This window comes from Dermacentor variabilis, chromosome 7 (genome assembly GCF_050947875.1).
Source record: "Dermacentor variabilis isolate Ectoservices chromosome 7, ASM5094787v1, whole genome shotgun sequence".
In the NCBI taxonomy this organism is placed as follows: Eukaryota; Metazoa; Arthropoda; class Arachnida; order Ixodida; family Ixodidae; genus Dermacentor; species Dermacentor variabilis.
Genome location: NC_134574.1, coordinates 18,241,057 through 18,257,747, shown reverse-complemented (window position 1 = coordinate 18,257,747; position 16,691 = coordinate 18,241,057). Strand labels below are relative to the sequence as shown.

General features: G+C 45.9%; 1 protein-coding gene across 7 annotated transcripts in view; it reads right to left on the bottom strand.

The window, feature by feature from the left end:
- Nucleotides 1–16,691, bottom strand: part of Sirt2 (Sirtuin 2) — a 376,779-nt gene that overhangs the window by 197,076 nt on the left and 163,012 nt on the right. The gene's annotated exons all lie outside the window — the stretch shown is intronic.

The window sequence follows — 16,691 nt, the reverse complement described above, 5'->3', positions numbered from 1 at the left end:
TTCCTATTGCAGGATGCTTTTCAGAGTAAAATTGACATGGAGGACGGAACATCAGATCACAAGCTTGTCCTAGCTTCACTTCATGCTAGTAACAAATATCTTTAGGAGAAAACGTGAATTTCTTGTGTACAAATTTAACGATGCAGATGACACTTCAATCTTTGATCATTTAAAATCACCTATTGATGCAATGCCAGTCATTAACAATGCGAGTATATTATGGAATTATTTTAAATCTTTTGTACAAAACTGCCTGTCACTCTTTGCACCGAAAAGAAAGAAGCACTCAATTAAATGCAATCCTTGGATAACCTGCAATATCATTTACTTAAAACGACGACTACGATGTGCCCGGCATAAAATTCTGAGAAATCCTATCTTAATTGCTGATCTTAGTAGTGACGTTTGCGTAGAGCTTGCAGCATCTAAATCGCATTCCCATGTGTTAACGGGATACACGAAAAATTTGCCCCCGAAGTTATGAAAGTATTTGTCTGGCACTAAATCAAATACGGCTTTACTGCACAGAGCAGGTCCTCAAAATTTGTGCACCCGCAGAAACATTGCTCACCTAATATTCTTCTGCCAGCTGAATTTAAAACTAGATATCACCGTGTATTTGCGCCCCCTGGACTATCCGCTCATGTTAATCATCCTTATGCTGTTTTTCCCTACGCCACACAAGACATATCCAAGCTCATCTTGCCCAGAACAATTAATGAATGGAAAAGGCTTGATTCATAAGTTTTCACTGGTTGTCAGTCAGCCGAATCTTTTCAGCAATGGCTGGAATCACTTTTTGCACAAGTATTGCACAATGTTTTGCATTATATTTTATGTTGTAGTGTATATGATATTCTCTATATGTATTTTTGTACTGTTTTCCTACTCCTGTGACAGCCCGAAAAGGCTTACAGTATTGTAAAAAAATTAATAAAATAACTTCTTGTCCATTGAACAGCACATATTTTGAACCACAATATACAGTAGAACCTCGTCGTTATATCCCAAAGAACGAGACGTGAGCGCAGATTGGAACTAAACTTAATTTATACAAGGAATAAATATGTGAGACAGAACATGAACAGAGGAGGAAATAAAAGGGAAGGCAAAAAATTACACTAAATATACACGTCCTATCCAGAAATGAAATTTCACACTATCAGTGATATCGAAGACGAACTCAAACAAGTGTCACTTTTCTTATTATAAAAAAAAAGCTTCAGCTTTTTATTTTATAATAAAAACTCGCAAACTTTTATATAAGACTCGCAAGCTATAAAAAAAAGCTTCAGCTTTTTTTTATAGCTTGCGAGTCCTGATTGCGACGCAGTAAAGAAGTGCGCGAAAATTCCAGAACACACCCACATTTAACGCAATAAGCAGACGAATGCAAACCTGGGGCAGTCTTTCACGCATTGTGCTGCTCGTGCAGGCACACATTCAAGCAGCGCCCAGTCTGCCCAATGTGTGCCTTTTTGCAAGACAAAGGAATACACCAGACAACACTGTGTCAACTATGGACATAGAAATTAGCATGACTAACGCCACAACCACTATTCAATGGACCTCCCTTCGTTGTTGTTTTCTTATCAATTACACAGCAACGCCGCTGCAATTTATTGCTAGAAGAAAATAAAACGCAACAAATTAATTTTTTTTCCACTTTTTTATCATATGTGAGAATTCATGTAAATATAATGCACAAGCGCAAATATTTGCTGCCTTTTTGTATAATCACTAGAAGTGCACCTTCCTTTTATTATTTTTAGTGAGCAGCCAAGATCACAATGTTACTAGGATAGCCAGCTGCCTGTAATCCAGCAATCTGTCTTGAAATAAGAATTGATATGCCAGTGTGTGGCGGTGACACAACTTTGTGACTGCAGAATGCAGAAGGTTGACAGCGATACTAGATTTCAGAACCTTATAGTGTGAGGACGAAAAACCTTGTTCTCAGACAAAAAGACCAGCATAAATGACTGCATGAAAAGGCAATGCAAGATCAAGAAACTGTAACGCATTATCTTGCGGAATTTCATGCATGAAATGCAGTCCACAAACTTCTTGCTCGAACAGATCAATTATCTTAGTCTTTTTCTGCTCAAAGAATGCAGTTAACTAACAAAAGTAATAATCTACCTATCTAAAGTCTTTTATTACAAGGCCTTCCAATTCTTTTACCATGACGCTATCTAAGCAACTCAAAAGATTGGCTAGGGCTTAGCTTAGCTAACCCTGGATATGCAGAGCGAAAGCTTGGTTTAGCCTGGTTAGGTCCTGGTTGCACTTCGTTAACCTTTGAATTAGCTGTGATTATTACACTTAGGTATACAATCATTGTTAAGCCAGGTATGACGGCTGTGCCCAGGCTGGTGGCCAGACATGCCTGTCATTAGGCTTGGGTGGACACGCGTCGTTCGATAGTGCGACACCTGTTGTGCCACAGGGAAAGCGCAAGTGCTAGGACATGCAAAGAGATGCCGCGAACATGCGCAGCATTGAAGCACAAACGGACAGGGTGAGAACGCAGTCGCTACATTGATCTCGACAGTGCGACGCTTGCTGCGTTCTGGACGCTCTCCAGTGAAGCAGCTTGCCAGGCGATATCCGCGAGGTGGTCAGACACCGCTTGGTGACAATGGCTCAAAGCCTCCCGTTCTCGCGCAATGCTCAGAGAAGACGGCCCGGCCTCGCTCTCATCCATGGCCAAACTAGCACTGACTCAGTGAGTGCAAAACTCCTCTTAGCCAGGCGGGCGGCGCGTCACATGGCCAGGTGGCGACCCAGCTGCGGAGAGCACATACACCAAGCTAGCAGCAGCAGCGCAGTTCGGCGTGGCAAGTCACCTGATGCGTTGCCAAGGCTGCCAATGAAGGTCAAATTGCTGGCGATGGCAAAACTCAGCTCGACATGGTTAGTAAAGCTTCCGCTTTAAAAATTTCACGAGGAACCGGTGCAACTCGAGACCCAATACAAATGCCTGACTTTTACGTGCAAATCTTTTCAGCCCAGGCAACTAAAGTGGAACTGAGGAAGTTAAGGAGTTCCATAAAGCTTTCGACAGGCATGGAACACTTGTTAATAAACGAGACTTGATCATTTTTCTGGGTGATACAATGTCTTACACACGACATTAATTCAGGATGGGGTATGGAGTAGAATAAGTCAACAATACCAATACTAAAACCACAACAATTAGACAGTATTTTAGCGGATAAAAATACAGCAACCTGACAGAAGAAGAAGAAGATCCTGAAATTTCAAAGCGGACAGATGAATTTGGTGAATTGTCACTCGTTGTGTCTTGTTTTTTTCATCGTTGGCGTTTGCACTCCCAAAAAACCATGAAGGTTGCCTAACGTGGACTGGGCAACATTCTCACGGAAAAAACATGACCCTCTAGTGGAAGCTATGCTGGACATTGCTTTTGTCTTTGACTTATTGCAAATTGCGGAACAAAGCACACCAATTCAAGGCAGTTCTCAGTCAATGCTTGACCTTTTTTTGTCAGTGGATCAATTAGTGCCAAAAATAATTGCGAGATAGTACCTGGCATATCGGATCACGAGGCTGTACTACTCACAGTTACAGACACCGTGTTAAATAAGAAATCCGAATGTTCATCTTACCGAAATTTCTCTCGAGCCGATGATGTATCAATTAATGATATACCTTCGCTTAATTTTGACAACTTTTCAAGTAGCACGGAAGATGTAGTGTCGCTATGGTGCAGCTTTAAAAAAATATTTAAAGAGTGCATTGATCACTTTGTCCCATTGTCAACTAAAAATAAAAATCGCAATAATCCCTGGATCTCCCGCGAGACATTGCGGCTCCAAAGGAAACTGAAACGTGTAAAAAAAAAATTAAAAATCGAAAATGTGCACTCGGTAAAACAAAAGATCGATGACATTTCCTCTCAGCTTCTAAGTCAAGTACATGCCGATAACAGAACAGAATAATATGCGGATAATGAATACCTTCGTCCGCAAGCGGGATGGCCGGAAGTGGACGCTGGAGGAGCCCGAATGACGAGACTAGAAATGAAATAAACTGGCATCATACAAGATGTGGACGCGCTCGGCAAGGTGCGCTGCAGTGACCATAGGATGGTAAGAACTCGAATTAGCCTACACTTGAGGAGGGAACGAAAGAAACTGGTACATAAGAAGCCGATCAATGAGTTAGCGGTAAGAGGAAAAATAGAGGAATTCTAGATCAAGCTACGGAACAGGTATTCGGCCTTAACTCAGGAAGAGGACCTTAGTGTTGAAGCAATGAACGACGATCTTGTGGGCATCATTAAGAAGTGTGCAATAGAAGTCAGTGGCAACTCCATTAGACTGGATGCCAGTAAGCTATCGCAGGAGATGAAAGATCTGATCAAGAAACGCCAATGTATGAAAGCCTCTCACCCTACAGCTAGAATAGAACTGGCAGAACTTTCGAAGTTAATCAACAAGCGTAAGACAGCTGACATAAGGAAGTATAATATGGATAGAATTGAACATGCTCTCAGGAACGGAGGAAGCCTGAAAGCAGTGAAGAAGAAACTAGAAATAGGCAAAAATCAGATGTATGTGTTAAGAGACAAAGCCGGCAATATCATTACTAATATGGATGAGATAGTTCAAGTGGCTGAGGAGTTCTATAGAGATTTATACAGTACCAGTGGCACGCACGACGATAATGGAAGAGAAAATAGTCTTGAGGAATTCGAAATCCCGAAGGTAACGCCGGAAGAAGTAAAGAAAGCCTTAGGAGATATGCAAAGGGGGAAGGCAGCTGGGGAGGATGAGGTAACAGCAGATTCGTTGAAGGATGGTGGGCAGATTGTTCTAGAAAAACTGGCCACCCTATATACGCAATGCCTCATCACCTCGAGCGTACTGGAATATTGGAAGAACGCTAACATAATCCTAATCCATAAGAAAGGGGACGCCAAAGACTTGAAAAATCATAGACCGATCAGCTTACTGTCCATTACCTACAAAGTATTTACTAAGGTAATCACAAATAGAATCTGGAACACCTTAGACTTCTGTCAACCAAAGGACCAGGCAGGATTCCATAAAGGCTACTCAACAATAGACCATATTCACACTATGAATCAGGTGATAGAGAAATGTTCGGAATATAACCAACCCTTATATATAGCTTTTGTTGATTACGAGAAAGCATTTGATTCAGTCGAAACCTGAGCAGTCATGGAGGCATTGCGGAATCAGGGTGTAGACGAGCCGTATGTAAATAAACTGAAAGATATCTGATCTATAGCGGCTCTACAGGCACCATAGTCCTCCACAATGAAAGCAACAAAATCCCAATAAATTAAGGCGTCAGGCAGGGAGATACGATCTCTCCAATGCTATTCACAGCGTGTTTACAGGAGGTATTCAGAGACCTAGATTGGGAAGAACTGGGGATAAGAGTTAATGGAGATTACCTTAGTAACTTGCAATTCGCTGATGATATTGCCTTGCTTAGTAACTCAGGGGACCAATTGCAATGTATGCTCACTGACCTGGACAGGCAAAGTAGAAGGATGGGTCTAAATAATAATCTGCAGAAAACTAAAGTAATGTTTAACAATCTCGGAAGAGAACTGCAGTTTACAATAGGTAGCAAGGCACTGGAAGTGGTAAGAGAATACCCTTCTTAGGACAGGTAGTGACCGCGGATACAGATAATGAGAGTGAAATAATCAGAAGAATAAGAATGGGCTGAGGTGCATTTGGCAGGCATTCTCAGATCATGAACAGCAGGTTGCCATTATCCCTCAAGAGCAAAGTGTATAACAGCTGTGTCTTACCAATACTCACCTATGGGGCGAAAACCTGGAGGCTTATGAAAAGGGTTCTACTTAAATTGAGGACGACGCAACGAGCTATGGAAAAAAGAATGATAGGTGTAACATTAAGGGATAAGAAGTGAGCAAATTGGGTGAGGAAACAAACGAGAGTTAATGACATCTTGGTTGAAATCAAGAAAAAGAAATGGGCATGGCCGGGCATGTAATTAGGAGTGAAGATAACAGATGGTCATTAAGGGTTACGGGCTGGATTCCAAGGGAAGGGAAGAGTAGCATGGGGCGGCAGAAAGTTAGGTGGGTGGATGAGACTAGGAAGTTTGCAGGGACAACATGGCCACAATTAGTACATGACCGGGGTAGTTGGAGAAGTATGGGAGAGGCCTTTGCCCTGCAGTGGGTGTAACCAGGCTGATGATGATGATGATGACACGCCGATATACAACGCTAATACGGTGAATCGCTACCAAGTTTCATAATCACGGCTCCAGAGAAATTTTGCCGCTGTATTTCTCCGACATCCAAGGAATGTGATGTATTTCATGTTGATGGTAAAACGCAAAAAAGTGCACAAAGCAAAGAAATAACAAATGCGTTTAAAGGGACACTAAAGGTTACTATTAAGTCAACGTGGACTGTTGAAATACCATCACAGAAACCTCGAAACGCTTGTTTCGTGCCAAGGATAGACTTATTTTAAGAGAAAATGCGTTCTGAAGCGTCCGCGTACCTCTAGCGCAGTTCAAATCGCCCGCCCTCCTATCGAGGAGTACTGACATCATGGTCTCATAGTGACGTTGCGCCATCGGTGAGTAGAACGGCGTCCGTAGACGGCGCTACGGCTTTTCTGCGCAAAACGCGAACGCGCGGCCAGAAACAGAGCCAAGACAGAGCCGACAGCAGAGCGAAAGCGGGAGTATGGTGGCTAGCGGAAGGAGAAACGAATTACGTCCCACATTACGACCCACGGCACACGGAGAGTCCGTTTTCGTTAAACTATAGGCTGCGGCGAGCTCGCAGCGTGGTCGGCGTGGTCTATGAGAAGCGACGAGCCTTTTCGCACTCGCAACAGGGCATAAAAATGTGCGAATCGACGCAAAACTCGGCCTAGAAACGTACTTCGCCACAGCCAGGGCTCAATACGACCCAAGCTGGCACGACCCAGATGTCATTTCCCGCACCGCCACCAGGCGCCGCCACTATACCTCAAACTCCAGCGCAAGACGCCCATAAGCTGGTACTTCATTCTATGACGCTAACTTCGACGCTCGTCGCAATGGACCCTGACACCGACAGATTGGCTCGCGATGGTGGGCTCAACTTCAGCGATTTGAGCACCGACGAGCGCGACCTGCTGCTGAGGGCTCGCACTGCCGGCGTCGTTGCGTACTACGACGGCGGCCTCGACACCGGCTCTCCTTACGGGAAAGCAACGAGGGCTTCCCACGACATCACATGGACGTGGCATTCTCGCTGCTTGTTCCAAATGAAAGTTTCGCGAGCCAGCAGAACCCTCACAGCACGACGCGATAACGACACTACTGAAACTCCAAAGCGTGCGCGGCGCAGAGTCGAGCGCGCAGAGTCGAGCGAAAACGAAACCTTTCGAACACCCATATTACTGAAGGGTAACGTCAAAATGTTATTTTTTCTTAGAATCGAATAGACGTAGACAAGTAGCATTTTTTTCCGTCTTATAATCGAATGAAATGATATTTTTTTAATACGAGTAGTTGAGTATTAGTAACACAAATTATGAGGAGTCCTTTCGTCATCGGGCTAGTACCGGAATGTCGCTGGGGGGTCTCAAATCGTGTCATGCATTTACCTCAATTTCTCGGTTACTAAAGCTCTGTTCGCGATTATATTGACGCCTTAGACGTTCTAGAACATTGCTCTACCACTTTAACTTGAGTTTCTGGTAACCTTTAGTGTCCCTTTAACAAGCACTTTAAGTCCGTCTATACAAATGATAATGATGTAATGCCACCTTTCGAAATGTCTGTGCTGCCTATACCCGATGTTCAAATAAGCGAACCAGGTATACAAAACATGCTTTTACAACTGAACACTGAAAAATCTTCTGGCCCGGACAACATTCCAAACACATTTTTAAAAAGGTATGCAGAATGGACATAAAAGTACTTGCACGTTCTGTTCACAAGGTCATTGTGCGAGGAAAGAGTACTGAGTGACTGGCGGACAGCCAGAGTGAAGCCACTACATAAAATAGGAAAAAAGCACTGCATTCAAAACTACCGTCCGATTTCTTTAACATCTACGGTATGTAAACTTCTGGAACACATAATCCATAATCATATCTCAGAATTCTGGGAAAACAATAATATACTAACAAAGCATCAACACGGATTCAGAAAAGGCTACTCTACAATTACCCAATTAGTTTTAACAGTGCATGACCATGCGAAAGCAATTAACAATGGGAAACAAATAGATGCTATTTTTATGGACATTTTAAAGGCTTTCGACAGGGTCTCTCACAAAAAACTACTTTACAAATTGAGCAAGATTCTGAAAAGCTCCAGACTAATTAATTGGCTCAGAGCATACCTTGATGGCAGAGAATAATTTGTTGTTTTTAATAATCATTCTTCTCAACGACTTCCGGTAGACTCTGGTGTTCCCGAGGGCTCGGTCCTAGGACCTCTCTTGTTCCTTTTGTTCATTAATGATATGTTGCATGGTATTTCAGTTATGGTTAAGCTTCATGCTGATGACTGTGTATTGTACTCAGAAATAGACAATATTACTGACCAGGAGTTGCTGAACGATGCTTTTCGACAAATTGTCGACTGGTGCGATGCCTGGCAAATGTCGATTAATTTCGAGACAACTGTTTTTATGCCTATTTCACATAAGAAGCATAAACTAACATTTCCGTACGGTATAAATAACATAGTTATTTCCGAAGTAACACATTATAATTATCTCGGACTCTGGATCACAAATGACCTCACTTGGACTAAACACCTTGAATATGTAGTAGCTAATAATAACGGCAAGCTTTTTTTAAGGAGGGCCTTGAAACTTTCCACTCCCACTGTACGCCTACTCGCATATTGTCACAGCCTAGTAGGAGACGGGAAAGCCGGTGTTGAGGACGTGCAAAAGCACTTTATCAGTGCAGTCAATGCGACGTCACTGTCGTTTCTGTTTTTCTACTCGCGCTTTTAATCATCTGGCACATACCCGAAGCGACCACGGAGGATGTGGCATTTGCCCCTCCTTTGAAAAGGTGGCATCATCCCGATGCACCAACGTACGAAGGCTGTGCACAGACGGTGCAAAGTTGAGATCATGAGGAAGAGTATGGCTTCATACGAAGCACGTGCACAACCTCGGGCAAATGCCGTCGGCGTTTGAAGCAGATATGGCTGTGGGGGATCACTTCATAATTCACATCGCTGATGCGGCGCACAACTGTATATGGGCCAAAGTATCTTCGCACGAGCTTCTCAGACAGCCCCCGCAGACGAATCGGAGTCCGGACCCACACCTGGTCACCAACGTTGTATGTGACAGGTCTGTGCCGAAGATTGTAGTGTCGGGCATCGCATTCCTGTTGTTCTTGGATTCGGAAACTCGCAAGCTGCCTGGCTTCCTCTGCGCGTTGCGTAAACTCCTCGGCACCAGTCTCGTCGTCACCGCACTCGTGTGGCAGCATTGCGTCCAACATTGTTGTCACTTCCCGGCCGTAAATGAGGTTGAAAGGCATCACGTGTGTTGTCTCTTGGCGTGCCATATTATACGCAAATGTAACGTATGGTAAAATCTCGTCCCAATTCTTGCGGTCGACTTCGATGTACATACTCATCATGTCTGCCAGAGTCTTATTCAAATGTTCTGTCAGCCCAGTGGTTTGGGGATGATAAGCCATGGCCTTTCGGTGAGTGGTACCACTTAATCGCAAAATGGTGTCCAGAAGCGCAGCCGTGAATGCAGATCCTCTGTCTGTTATGACCACTGCGGGAGCGCCATGCCTTAGGACGACAGCTTCGATGAAAAATCGCGCTGCTTCGGCTGCTGTTCTACGTTGGATAGCACCTGTTTCGGCGTATCGAGTAAGGTAATCTGTGACGACGATTATCCATCTATTTCCAGCAGTAGACAGTGGAAACGAACCTAAAAGGTCCATGCCATTTTGTTCGAATGGCGCTTGCGGTATCTGGACAGGATGCAGCAGTCCAGCTGGCTTGCCGGGTAAGGCTTTGCGGTGCTGGCAATCCAGCAATGTCTGTATGTAACATTTCATGATCGACGCAAGTCTTGGGCAATAGTACCTTAGCCTAATTCTTGCCAATGTGCGGGTGTAACCCAAGTGACCAGCAGTCGGCTCGTTGTTACAGGCATGTAGGACTTCGTCGCGAAGAGATGCGGGAATGACGAGTAGCTGCTGCCACTAGGTGAAAAGTTCTTTTTATAGAGAATGTCGTGGCACAAGCAAAACGAAGGCAGCCCTCTCGCGAATAACCTCAGCACGCTGCTTGTTTTTCCCTCCAAGTAATCGAAAAGAGGAACCAATTCTGCAACCTCGCGTTGGTGGCGTGAAACGGCGACAGTATCTACCACGCCTAGAAAAGCCGCGTCCTCATCGTCGTGCACTGCAGTCTCAACAGGAGACTGAGAAAGGCAATCGGCGTCAGTGTGTCGTTTCCCTGATTTGTAGACAATCGTGAAGTCGAATTCTTGGAGCCGAAGACTCCAGCACGCAAGCCAACCAGCTGGATCTTTTAAATTAGTCAGTCAGCAAAGTGCATGATGATCACTGACAACGGTGAAAAACCGACCATACAAATATGGCCGAAATTTCAGGACGGCCCACACCAGTGCGAGGCATTCTTTTTCTGTAGTGGAATAGTTAGCCTCCGTCTTTGATAGCGTCCTGCTGGTGTAAGCAATCACTCCTTTGGTGCCGTCCTGCTGCTGTACAAGCACTGAACCAAGTCCGATATTACTAGCGTCAGTATGAAGAATCGTAGGAGCATCGTCATCAAAGTGTGTGAGCACGGGAGGCGTCTGCAGCCGTTACTGTAGGTCGTGAAATGCCCGTTGCTGGTCTTTGCCCCACACAAAGAGGACAACTTCTCTGGTGAGACGTGTTAATGGCCATGCGATGCGCGAAAATTCTGCAATAAAGCATCGGTAGTAGGCGCAAAGGCCGAGGAAACGTCGTACGGCCTTTTTATCTGATGGCTTTTGGAAATTAGCAACGGCAGATATTTTATCAGGGTCAGGTCGGACACCTTCACGACTAACAACATGACCGAGAAATTGAAGTTCTTCAAAGCCAAAATGGCACTTTTCAGGTTTTAACGTTAGACCAGCTAAGCGTATTGCTTCAGAGACTGTCTTTAGTCTCCGTAAGTGTTTCTCGAATGTGACGGAGAAAACAATCACGCTGTCGAGGTACACCAGACAGGTTTGCCATTTGAGGCCTGAGAGTACCGTGTCCATTAGTCGTTGAATCGTTGCTGGCATCAAACACAAACCGAAGGGGAGCACCTGAAATTCATAAAGTCTGTCGGACGTCACAAAAGCGGTCTTCTCACGGTCTCTTTCATCAATTTCTATTTGCCACTAGCCGCTTTTCAAGTCCATCGACGAAAAGTAACGTGCATTTCGTAGCCTGTCCAGTGAATCGTCGATACACGGTAGCGGATAAACGTCTTTCTTTGTGATGTGGTTGAGTTTTCGATAGTCGATGCAGAAGCGCAGGCTATCGTCCTTCTTTTTCACCAATACGACAGGCGATGCCCAAGGACTCTTAGATGGCCGAATAACCCCGTCCTCAAGCATCGTCTTCACTTGGGCTTGTATTGCCTCACGCTCTTTCGGTGCTACACGATAAGGATTCTGCCGAATTGGTCTGGCGTCGGCTTCGGTGATAATACGGTGCTTAGTGAGCGGCGTCTGGCTGACTCGTGATGTTGATGAGAAGCAGCTCTTAAACTCATCGATGAGCTCAAGAAGGCTGTTGCGTTCGACGGTCTACAACGTGGGACTGATGTCAACCACAGGGGCAGGCATAGCCACAGTGGACGTCGCATGCTCCACTGAAAGGCAGTCTTGTACTGAGGTAAATTCGACGAAGTAAGCAACAGCCATGCCTTTAACAATGTGTCGACGTTCCCTGGTAAAATTCGTCAGCAGGAGTTTGGCATGTCTGTCTTGTATGTTAATTACGGCCCTGGCGATGGAAACGCCTTGACTCAGAACCAGTGCGTCAACGTGTTCTGCGATGCCAGTCCCGGTGTTCAAGTTGTCGCAGATAACAGGTACGTAGGAACAGCTTCGTGGCGGAAGCGAGACGTCGTCGTTGGCGATATGTAAGCAGGGTCGCTGGTGTTCCGCGGGGTCGACGTCGTCCGAGCTCATAGAAAATGTGACGACGAGGTCACGAACATTAATCACTGCACCGTACTCTCAAGAAATCCATCCCCAATATAAGTTCCTTGCAGCACTCAAAGAAAATGACGAGGGTGGCGACGAAGGTTACACCAGCGATTACTATTCTGGCTGTGCATATTCCAATAGGCGTCATCAACTGGCCGCTGGCAGTTCTGATGTTCGGCCCCGTCCACGGCGTCTTCACTTTTCTCAGCCTGTCGGCCAGCTTTTGACTTATTATCGAAAAATGGGAGCCAGTATCGACGAGAGCGGCCACTTGGTGGCCGTCAATGCAGACGACAAGATCAGTGCTAACGGCGTTGGTTACAGGGGATGTGGTTGGAGCCGTTGGAGCTTTAGAGTCGTCAGTCGTCACTGATGGGGGCTCTTGCAAAGTTAGACGGTTTGCAACCTCACCCCCGGAGGTCGCTGCCTCTAGTTTCCCTGGCGTGGGCTAGGAGACCTGCCCCTAAAGACGTCAGGAAAATTGCGATGGGTCAGTGGGGTGTAACGAGCCGCAGAAGGGGCACGCGATCGAGGCATTGCAGAACCTTCCGGCCGAAAGTTTGTAGTATCTTCATCACAGGTACGTGCAGCATCAAACACAGGGTAATTGCAGTTGGGAAACCTTGGATACCCAGCTGCGCGGTAGTGGCACGCGCGGCAAACATGTCCTGCTTCGCCGCAATGAAAGCATAGCGGCCGGCAGTCAGCGATGTGCCACAAATCGGTCTTTCGAAGCGGGTAGCCGGCAGGGGATTCGCTAAAAGACCGAGGCGCAGCGATCGGCTGGCGGCGATACGGCATAGCTGGTGGCGGCTGTGACTGTCGAAAATAGGGCGTCGGGGGTGGCGGTGATGGCTGCGTCGTAGTGGAGGACGGTGTCAGCAGCAGCAAAGTGGCGGGAGGCAGACGACAGACAGCTCCTGCGTAGGTTAATCGTCGCGGCACCGCCTGCCGGTCTGGTGACGAAAAGGCCTGTTGAACTTCCTCCCGAACGATATCAGCGACAGAAGCCACCACTGGCGCCATAGGAGAAATCCCGAGCTGCCGGATCTCCTCTTGCACAATCTCTCGGATGACTTCACGCAGAGACGTGCCGCAGCTCTCAGATAGAATTGAAGCATTCACCGGTGAGTTCTTGCGACCATATTGGCGGTACCGTTGCAGTAGTGCCCGTTCTATAGCGGTAGCCTCCTTGGTGAATTTGGCCACTGTCGTCGGTGGGTTCCTCACGAGTCCGGCAAACAGTTCCTCCTTCACTCCGTGCAAAAGATAGCGTAACTTTTCTTTAGTCATCTCAGGGTCTGCTCTGCGGAAAAGGCGGGTCATATCTTCTGCAAACATGGCGATGCTCTCGTTTGGTTTTTGAATACGGGATTCGAGCAGGTGCTGCATGTTGTCTCTTCTGTCGCTACTAGTGAATGTGTCTAGCAGCTGGGTGCAGAAGGCATCCCATGTGGTCAAACTTCTCTCCCAGTTCACAAACCACGTTCGCGCACTGTCTTGAAGCGCAAAATAGACATTAGCCAGCTTTTGCTGGGAGCCCCAGTCATTATAACTGGCGACACGCTCAAATTGCTTTGGCGAATCTTGGGCATCTTCAAAAGCGTCACCATGGAAACTTTCTGGGATTTTAGGATTCTGTAGCGTCACCTGTGATGGAGTTGCAGTAGCCATGACTGAAGTAGGTAGACGCGTCCCTGCAGGGTCTTGTAAAGGGTTGAACTCAGGCGTCAGGCCTAGCAGGCGGCGAGTGTACCGGTGAACAGGAGTTTCGACGAACGCAGGTGATTCCGCGTTCGATGTGTGGCTCCGCGAAAGGGTGCCGAGCATGAGGAAATCCTACCCAACACCTCCACCAGTGTCACAGCCTAGTAGGAGACAGAAAGCCGGTGTCGAGCACGCATAAAAGCACTTTATCAGTGCAGTCAATGCGACGTCGTTGTCATCTCTGTTTTCTACTCGCGCGCTACTCCAGCGTCGTTTTCATCGCCTGGCACATACCCGCGGCAACCACGGAGGATGTGGCAATATAAAGCTGTAATTCTGCCGATCCTAGACTATGCATGTGTAATTTCAGACCCTTTTACTAAAACTGGCGCTAACAAGATAGAAATGGTGCAAATAAAAGCAGCTCGTTTCATTTATAATGGCTTTGGACGCACTTCAGTGACAGACCTCTAAACAAAAGCAAAACTGCCATCATTAATGCAAAGAAACTGTGTATCACGACTAAAATTCTTTGAAATTCACTGAAATTCGTTTTTTCTGATTGACTTTTACACCTTCAGTGTAAGAAAAATCCGTCAGTGACTGTACTTATTAGAATAAAAGCTCAAATTTAAGTATAATGAAATTCATATAATGAAATGCCAATTTTACCAACATGGTTATATTGAGGTTTAACTGTATTTGCAATGTATTTATTGATGTGGGGACACAGAGCATCATAGTGTCCATATTGCGCCGTATGAAAATTGTGCACAAAACATGCAACGCATGTTTTGTGCAGAATTTTCCACAAATAAGGTGCACAACACCTTATTTTGCACGGACGGATGTATTCAAGTAATCTTTTTTTCCCCGAACTATAACAGACTGGAATAACTCGTTGTTGCCTGTTTCAATTAATTGACTTATTGTATTACTGTTGTGTCTTACCACCTTACCTGATTGAATAATGCATTGTAATATTGTTGTGTTTAACCACCCTGCTTGGACCTGTTCTAGGTTTGCAGTATGAAATAAATAAATAAAAAAAAACTATTATTCCTCTCCTCCGCTCGTCAGAATTTGTGTACAGAACGGCACACATCACTTTTCTTGGGCGAAAATTAAAACTTTACGGCAGAATGGCGTAATTGTCACGTCTTTAGCAGACGCCAACAAGTGAATCGGCTTTAGAACTCACCATCACGAGAGCATGAAGCGAGCATCATAAGCAAGTTGCAATAATCATGCCTGCTCAAAATTGACGGTCATCTTGCTTGATTAATACGCTTTGACTACACCGACAGCGACCTTCTAAACGAGAGGGGGGGGGATTATGCAGATACCACGCACTGTGGGAATCAATGTAAGCAACGCTTTCTGTGCCGGTTGCTTTTATTGACGATAATTAGAGGTGATGTTGGCAGTGAAAGCTTAATTTATTCAACGTTTAGTCTAACACAAGAGTGGCGAGTTGATGTTAAACCTTACCTTACAAGCGCCACTGCATTTTGTCTACGTAATACACAGAATACACAGGGAGAGTAGTTTGCTTGAGGCACTGTTGTGCGCCATATTTCATAACCTCCAAGAGCGTTGAGCATTGTCATTGCCTCACATGGCACATCGCTTCGTGGCAGAAATATTAACCTTGAATTGGATTATGGGGCTGTACGTGCCAAAACAACAATTGGATTATGAGGCTCGCCGTAGAGACGAACTCCAGACTAATTTTAACACCTATATGTCCCTTAACTTGTCTCAAAATCCAAGTGCACATGCGCTTCCCATTTCGCCCCCGTAAAAATGTGGCTGCCATGGTCAGGTTCAAACCTGCGACCTCTCGCAATGCCATAGCCGCAAGGCTACTGTGGCAGGCGCAGAAGTGTTGATTTGACGGTCGACCACTTCTGTAGTACGCCTGGACCCTGCGGTACGTTTTAATGCGGCTCTGTTTCGGCACGCCCTGCATAATTTGTCCACTTGGCATATTTGCATGGTGTTCATTCTTAATAAATAGCAGCAACTTACTGTACCATACCTTGAACTTAAGGTTATCCAGTTTCCCTGCAACCACTGTTTCCTTGCCTTCCCATGTTACCTCCGACTCCCCTGTACGGGAACTGCCTCTTCTCTTCCTTCCTGTCTACAGTACTACCTGCGACCACTCTGGACTGAAGCTCCAGAGGGCATTGTGCACATTCGAAGCAATGGGGTTCAAACGAGTTGATTGTGTCGCCTTTCCTCTCCGACTCACTCCTGTCATGTGTACACACGCTCTGAACCACCCCCAGACGCAGTGTGCGAGACAGCAGCAACCACAGCAGCAGTAGCAGTAGGAAAGTCGAAGGAAGAGGCAAAGAAAGCTTCGCTTTAAAAGAGACCAGCTCCCAGTTGCTGTGTGAGGCCATGGCCAGCCGTGCACGCGAGCAGCAACAGTGGAAGGGGGGGGGGGGGGCGAAGGGACAGCGCGGAATGTGGCTCAGCTTGCGACCTGTCGCCAGGTGAAAAGCAAGTGCATGCTATGCTGCTGATGCTGCTCCACTGCTTTTTCTCTGGTATTTTCGAAGACAAGATTTCGAGATTCCAGAGAACAGCGAAAGAGCTTTTCGAGATAAGGGATTAAATGCAATAAAATGTGAATTGGGGCCGGCTGGTACAAGTTGCATAAAAACAAGCAGCGGCACAAGACACAGGACATAGAAAAAGGTGCAAAACAGGTGGGTTGACACTATGGCTGGCATAGAATTTCAATTTA